Source organism: Zootoca vivipara, chromosome 9, assembly GCF_965207765.1.
Source record: "Zootoca vivipara chromosome 9, rZooViv2.hap1.1, whole genome shotgun sequence".
Lineage (NCBI taxonomy): Eukaryota > Metazoa > Chordata > Lepidosauria > Squamata > Lacertidae > Zootoca > Zootoca vivipara.
This window is the reverse complement of record NC_142592.1, coordinates 71,755,089-71,762,866: the sequence shown is the minus strand read 5'-3', so window position 1 is coordinate 71,762,866 and position 7,778 is coordinate 71,755,089. Positions and strand designations below refer to the sequence as shown.

The following is a 7,778-nucleotide window of genomic DNA, read 5'->3' as shown; positions in this document are numbered from 1 at the left end:
CTGTCAGGAAGCGGATGCGCAACGTGTGCCACATGGAGCGCAGACGGACCGGGAGCCGGGAGAAGCTGCAGCACGCGCCGTGCAGAGCCTCGACCCAGCAGGACCCTGCGCGATCCGCAGCTCGCGCCGCGCCAAGCCCTGACCCAGCGGGACCGGCAAGGGCAGCAGCGCACGCTTTGCTGAGCCCTGACCCAGCAGGAGCCGCAAAGGCAGCAGCACGCGTGCCCTGCCGAGCCCTGAACTGCCGAGCCCTGCCGACTGAACTGAGCGGCAGCCGGCAAAAGCAGTAGCGTGCGCGCCCTGCCAAGCCCCGACAGAGCGGGAGCCGGCAAAGCCAGCGGCGCGCGCGCCCTGCGGACCCCTGAACTGCCGAGCCCTGCCGACTGAACTGAGCGGGAGCCGGCAAAAGCAGTAGCGCGCGCGCCCTGCCAAGCCCCGACAGAGCAGGAGCTGGCAAAGCCAGCGGCGCGTGCGCCCTGCCGACCCCTGAACTGCGGACCCCTGAACTGCCGAGCCCTGCCGACTGAACTGAGCGGGAGCCGGCAAAAGCAGTAGCGCGCTGTGCCGAGCCCCGACAGAGCTTAATAAAAATAATAAAAATAAAAATAAGACATCCCCTGAAAATAAGCCGTGGTGTGTTTTTTTGCAAGAAAAATAAATATAAGACGTGTCTTATTTTAGGAGAAACACGGTATAAGGTATCTTTTTTGGTATCTTTTTGGAATCCAGTCCATGCACTAATTCAGGATATAAAGAATACACTTAGATATATTTTATATGGTTGCTTCATCTCCCCAAATTTTATTTCCCCCATTCCATGCACTGTGATGCAAACATGGTGTCAGACCCTTATTTGTTTCAGATTATTATTATTATTATTATTATTATTATTATTATTATTATTATATTTACTGCACTTTCTGTCTCTTGTCTTTTGTGAAACACCTTCAGGGTGTTATAGTCAAAGAGCAGGAGAAAAATCTCCTAAGTAAATACTATAAATAAATGGGGTTTTTTTGCTCATTGAGAGTAAAGCTATGAAGTGTGAAAGGAGTGGGGGAGGTTTGGTTTGAAGACAGATCTGAACAATATGTGAGCCACTAAGTCAAATACAGCCCAACAGCCTGCTTAGGTTTTCAAAAATGGGCAAATCTGCAATACGTTCTCTGCTAAGTAGCTTGTGGTGTGAAGGTAATAAAATCCATTCTATGAAAACAATACTTCATATGTGGGTTCTCTCAGGTGGGTTGGTTTTGTGTGGTGTGGGACATAGGGCTGATGCCCCCAAATCCAAACTCTGTATCAGATCCAGTAATTAATATATTATTTGTGACTTCCTCTTATTTCAGTGAAGGAGGTAAGCACACGACTAACTCTCTCCAACCTAATAAAATATCATCAATGTAACTCTCTCTCCAACTAAAATCATCAGGTGCTAAAAGTATTGTCTTGAGTTGCCATTCTGACCCTGACAGAGATGTTCTCTCTGTGTTCCAACTGCCCCATTTATTTATATGAAACTAATGAGTCCATGCACAAAGGATATAAGTGTGTGTGTGTGTGTGCGCGCGCGCGCACGTGTACACCCACCCACACACTCACACACCCCTGCCCTGAACTAAATGGAGCAGTAGCTGTGATGCAGTGGCTGCTGCACATTTGAAATCCTGCCATCGTCCTATAGCTGCAGATTTTCAACCATTCTTAAAATGCAACTAGGATTATTTATTTTGTAAAATACAGAGCCATTTTGAGATCAGACTTAAGAGGTTTTTTTAAAAAAAAAAGTCTGCTGAGCTGAGGGACACAAGACTGATATTGGCACAGCAATATGACAGGGGTTGTAACACTGTCACACTTACAGGACTCTTCCCCAACCTGGTGCTCTCTAAATGTTGCAGGACTCCAGTGAAGAATATTTAATATATAGATTCTCTCTGAAATTTGTGCGTTTGTGATGTGTGTTTTGGTGTGTGTGTGTGTGTTTGTGATATGTGTGTGAGGGGGGGGGGAGAGGGAGTTATGAACTATTCAGAGAGGGTTGTACGTCCATGACTATCTCTATCTCATAGAAATCACCAGGTCTTAAAGGTGCTTTACTATGGCTCTATCGACTTGTGCAGCTCCTGTACCAAGCTAAGTACCATTGCGAAAAGCAAAACAAGGAAGAGTCAACGAGGGTCTATCATTTAGAACACTACTGTTCAGGCCCCACCACTGACCAGTCAAGAACCAGATTTCTTAAAATCAAAAGCTGACAGAACTACCACACTTACTGGCACATTCCACCACTTGGCGTTGTCTTGGTGTTGAACTCCAATTGCCTTCATCGCTGAAGTGTAAGTGGTGGTTGAAGTCCAATATGTGGAAAGCTCTAGTCTGAGAAAGACAAGTTTATAAGCTCATAATATAATATAGATTAGGGTTGCCATATTTCAAACAGAAAAGTTAAATAAAAAAAATTCCTTCAGTAGCACCTTAAAGACCAACTAAGTTTTTATTTTGGTATGAGCTTTCGTGTGCATGCACACTTCTTCAGATACAGTGAAATGGAAGTTTCCAGGCACTTATGTAGAGAAGGGGTGGGGAGGGGTGGGGAGGGGTGGGGAGGGGGAGGGGGGATAACTCAGAAGGGTGGTGGAAATGGGTGATTGACTGACTGATAGCTGTTGATGACCGCAAACGACTGCAAATGGTTTTGCATGAAAAAGCAAGGGTTGAGATGGCTGAAGATCGCTTATCATGTATAATGAGATAAGAACCCGATATCTCTCTTCAAACCAGGTCCCTCCATGGTTTTGAGCTTGGTGATAAGTTGCAATTCAGCAACTTCTCTTTCCAGTCTATTTCTGAAGTTCTTTTGTAGTAAGACAGCTACTTTGAGATCTTGTATAGAATGTCCTGGGAGATTGAAGTGTTCTCCTACTGGTTTTTCTGTCTTCTGGTTCCTGATGTCAGATTTATGTCCATTTATCCTTTGGCGTAGGGTTTGGCCTGTTTGTCCAATATAGAGAGCTGAAGGGCACTGTTGGCATTTGATGGCATACACAATGTTAGAGGATGAGCAATTAAATAGTCCTGAGATGGTATGTTGGATGTTGTTGGGGCCAGTAATGGTGTTGTCTGGGTGTATGTGGCAGCAAAGTTGGCATCTGGGTTTATTGCAGGCTCTGGTACCAGTGTCCATGTTAAGTCTGGTGGTTGTATTATTGTGGGTGAGGAGTTGTTTAAGATTGGGTGGCTGTCTGTAGGCAATGAAAGGTCTTCCTCCCAGAGCTTGAGAAAGGGAGCGGTCATTGTCCAGGAGAGGCTGTAGATCTCTGATGATGCGTTGTACTGTTTTAGCTTGGGAGCTGTATGTGATGACTAGTGGTGTTCTGTTATTTTCTTTTTTGGGTCTGTCTTGCAGCAGGTTCTCTCTAGGTATCTGTCTGGCTCTGTTGATCTGTTGTTTAACTTCATCAGGTGGATATTTTAGTTCTAAAAAGGTTTGCTGTAGATCTCTTAGGTGAGTCAATCACCCATTTCCACCACCCTTCTGAGTTATCCCCCCTCCCCCTCCCCACCCCTCCCCACCCCTTCTCTACATAAGTGCCTGGAAACTTCCATTTCACTGTATCTGAAGAAGTGTGCATGCACACGAAAGCTCATACCAAAATAAAAACTTAGTTGGTCTTTAAGGTGCTACTGAAGGAATTTTTTTATTTTACTTCGATCCAGACCAACACGGCTACCTACCTGTAACCAAAACAGAAAAGTTGTTAGGGGTTCACTAAAAAAAGCTTAGTTTTGCCCATATTTGTTGAGCTTAAAATGCAATTTTTGAGCTATTTTTATGGGAAATAGGCAAAAATGACACTGTCAACGTAGGCTACCATATGTCCGGATTTTCCGGCCGATTTTTGCCCAGACATTGCTGACAACTACAGTATTCTAAATATGTCCAGGCATTTGACAACCCTAATATAGATTGACAATAAAGCATGAAATCTGACCTGGAGCTACGTTTAAAATGATCACAAGGACCAAACTATAGTGATCCTTCCTTTTGAAAGAACAGCAAAATGGCCCTTCTCAATGTTTTAACCAGTAAGAAGGTCAGTCATTTGTTATCTAGTTTGGAGTGTTTGTTTGTCTGCTTGTCTGTCTGTCTGTTTGCTTGCTTGCTTGTTTGTTTTTGGACAGATAAATCTTAAAAGTGTTTAGAAATAAAACTGTAAATATTAGTGATATATAAAACACAGAATAAAATCTCTTCCAGTCCATATGCCATGAGTGAGTGATTATCCATATGGCTGTACAGACATCTGCCCCAGCCAGCTTGGCCAAAGGTCAGGGATGATGCGAGTTGTAATCCAGAAGCACCTGGAGGGCACCAGGTCCCCAGGTCTCATCTTAAGAAAACCTTAATATCTCCCCCCCCCCAAAAAAAACAAGTTTAAATCTTATATTATTCTTGACTTTCATTACAACATGAATTAAATGAGACTTTGGGTGAGGTGGAGTGAGTTTGCTTGCGAATTATTTCACCCATTTATGGCTTGACTGGTGGCGAATGTATGGTTGTAGCCCCCCAATGTATGTTGTGACCTGGGGATCTATGCTTGTTTGGCATTAATGGATGCAGACACAATATCCAATACTCAGTAGAATGCAGGGAAAGTGTTATCTTCCTCAAAGATTTAGTAGGGAACACACAGATTTTTTTCACTACTGCTCCTGCATAGTGCAAACCAGTAAAATGCACCCTCCAAAGGCAAATGAAGAAAGTAATAGGCTTTAGGAAAAAATGTCCTCCATGCTTTCCTAATTACACAGAGCCAATTAAATTTCTTAATCTCCTATCAAATGTTAGTCAGTTTGCAGTACAACCTGATGCATGTTAATGTGTCACCTAAATTAGGTTAATCAACAAAAGCCTTACGTTTTGCCTTTCATTAATGGCTGGGACTTAGTCATGATGTCTACACATGAACTTTTAATTTGTTTTCCATTTATAACAGTTCACAACAACTGAGGAAATAACTAGTAGGGCTGGAATGTCCTACATGAGGTCCAATGATATTTGATATCACTTTTTATAGGTAACATGGAAGAATGGGGCAACACAACTGCAGTGACTGAATTCGTTCTAATAGGCCTCTCCAGAAACCCCAAAGCACATGCTGTTTTGTTTATTCTCTTCTTGCTGATGTACCTGGTTGCTGTAGCTGGGACTTATTGTGGTGCTCATTGTGATGGATTCGCACCTCCACACACCCATGTATTTCTTCCTCAGCAACCTCTCCCTCATTGATGTCTGCTATGTCACCACCTCCGTCCCACAGATGCTGGCCCACTGCTTCACAGACAGGCCCACAATCCCCAAGGAAGATGCTTTGCACAAATGAGCATTGCTATGTATTTGGCAGTGGCCGAGGGCCTTTTGCTAGCAACGATGGCGTATGACCGTTTTGTGGCAATATGCTACCCTCTACGTTATAGCTTAATCATGAGCCAAAAGGTGTGTATCTCTCTGGCAGTCAGCCTGTGGTCTAGCTCTTTCCTCCTGACCATTGTTCCCTTTCTCAGTATGCAGGCACGCTTGTGCGGGCCCAATGTGGTGAATCATTTCAAATGTGAGCTCCAGGCAGTGTTGAAATTGGCCTGCTCTAATACCCAAGCCAGTGGAGTCAGCATGATGATAACCAGTGTCCTCGCTCTGCTGTTCCCCTTCTCCTTTGTTTTGGTGACCTATGGTTGCATTGGTGTCGCTGTTCTGCGTATCCACTCATCACAAGGGCGTAGTAAGGCCTTGTCAAGCTGTGGTTCTCATCTGGCTGTGGTGGGAATTTTCTATGGCACAATGTTAGCCATGTACCTCAGGCCTCAAGCCAAGACATTCACCGACAAGGAAAAGGTAGTGGCTGTGTTTTATGGGGTCGTCACTCCCATGCTCAATCCCATGATCTACAGCAGGGATCCCCAAACTTACCCGGCTTCGGGCCGGTTCCTCAGGCGCCGATCGCGCGGCGGGCCGGAGGACGGGGAAACAAACTCCCATACGTGCGCACACTTGCTTTTTCTGGCATGGGGCGCCTCCAGAAATGGCTTCTGCGCATGCGAAGACATCATTTCCAATGCACTTCCGGGTCGGAACGGCGCCAGAAATAGCTTGTATGCATGCGCACAAGCTATTTCTGGCGCCACGCCGACCCGGAGATGGGCAACCGCACTGCGGCGTGCCGGTAAGGGTGGGTGGCGGGGGCCGTTGGGGGCCGCACAATTGGCTCGCGTGGGCCGCATCCGGCCCCCGGGCCTTAGTTTGGGGACCCCTGATCTACAGCTTGAGGAACAGGGATGTGAAAGGAGCCCTTTGGAGAGCAATTGGAAGGAAAGTGGAGGAATAAAGCACTTCAGAAATTAAATTCTATATTGATAGATATTTTATCAGCAGGAATACCTAAAGTGTTTTGTTATTCTGCAAATGGGTGGAGTTCAAAGTAGTGCTAAGGAGATTATTCCATCAGTGTAAGAATTTCTGCTTTTCTGAAGGAAATGAGTTCCACTCCCCCCCCCCCCCTCGATGTGCTTCTCTGGAGGTTCTCTGGACCCCACAGAGCAGATTGTGGGGGCAGACCCATTTCCACTAGCATGAGTCATGCTGGCTCCCACTAGCACAACTATTTAATTGAATCTAGCCCAATATTTTTATTGCTGCTGGTGGTTATGGTGGCAATATAGCTTCTCAAAGTGAGGAAAGGAAAATATTTAGCTGCACCCCAAGCAGTTTACAATCTAACTATAGGCATGGACTGGGGAACCTGTGGTTCTCCAGGTGTTTTTGGACTCCAACTATCATCAGTCCCAGCTAGCATTGCCAGTGTGATCAGGGAAGATGGGAGCTGTATTCCAGCAACATCAGGAGGCCCACAGGTTCTCCATCTTCGCTTCAGACAGTACTTGAGTAAAAGAGTTAAAGATGGGCAATAGAGGACTGGGAAAGGCAAGGATAGTTATGATTTCTTCTCTGCAGATTTCTTGAAATCCTCTTTCCAAAAATTGTATGCTCTCAGAAGCAGTTTTATTTTTTCAATTGCAACTAGTAAGAGATCAGTTTTTTGGGGGGGGGTTTCTCCTTCCTTCCTTCTCTTGGGGAGCATTGTTTCCTAGTTTGTCTTCAGAAATTTTGCATTAAAACATACTTTTTAGGCCAGCTAACCAAATGCTAAAAATTTAAATCAGCATGTTGTAATATCATTTAAACTTGAGTGGTTCATGATGTGCATATTTTTTTTTGTAAGATTAAATCATATTAAACATCTTTCACAGTAAGCAAAGTCCAACTCTTCTGTTTACCATGTGAAATATCTACCACACAACCCTCAGAAGTACATTTTGGGTACCATTTTCAGCCATCAAATAAATCCTTTACATACTCAGAGTACAAACAATTTGCAAATAGTCTATGTATTAAGTAAATTTATTAAATATAAATATCTTCCTCTCCAAGTCTTAGAATTATTTCCCCCTTATTTTACCTTTAGCTGTGAACTAGCAAAGCAATTCCTTACTTCAGTTTCTGTTATTCAACCAATTAAACTGTTTTTAATATTCGGTTGGAAACCGCCCAGAGTGGCTGGGGAAACCCAGCCAGATGGGCGGGGTATAAATAATAAATTACAATTACAATTACAATTACAATTACAATTATTATTATTATTATTATTATTGCTGTGGGGCTGAAAGAGTACCAGTTGATTATATAGAACAGGTATGCCCAACTTCAAGTAGGCTGT

General features: G+C 44.2%; 1 pseudogene; it reads left to right on the top strand.

The window, feature by feature from the left end:
- Positions 1–5,089: 5,089 nt before the first annotated feature.
- LOC132592765 (olfactory receptor 13H1-like) lies at positions 5,090–6,389 on the top strand (annotated as a pseudogene).
- Positions 6,390–7,778: the final 1,389 nt, after the last annotated feature.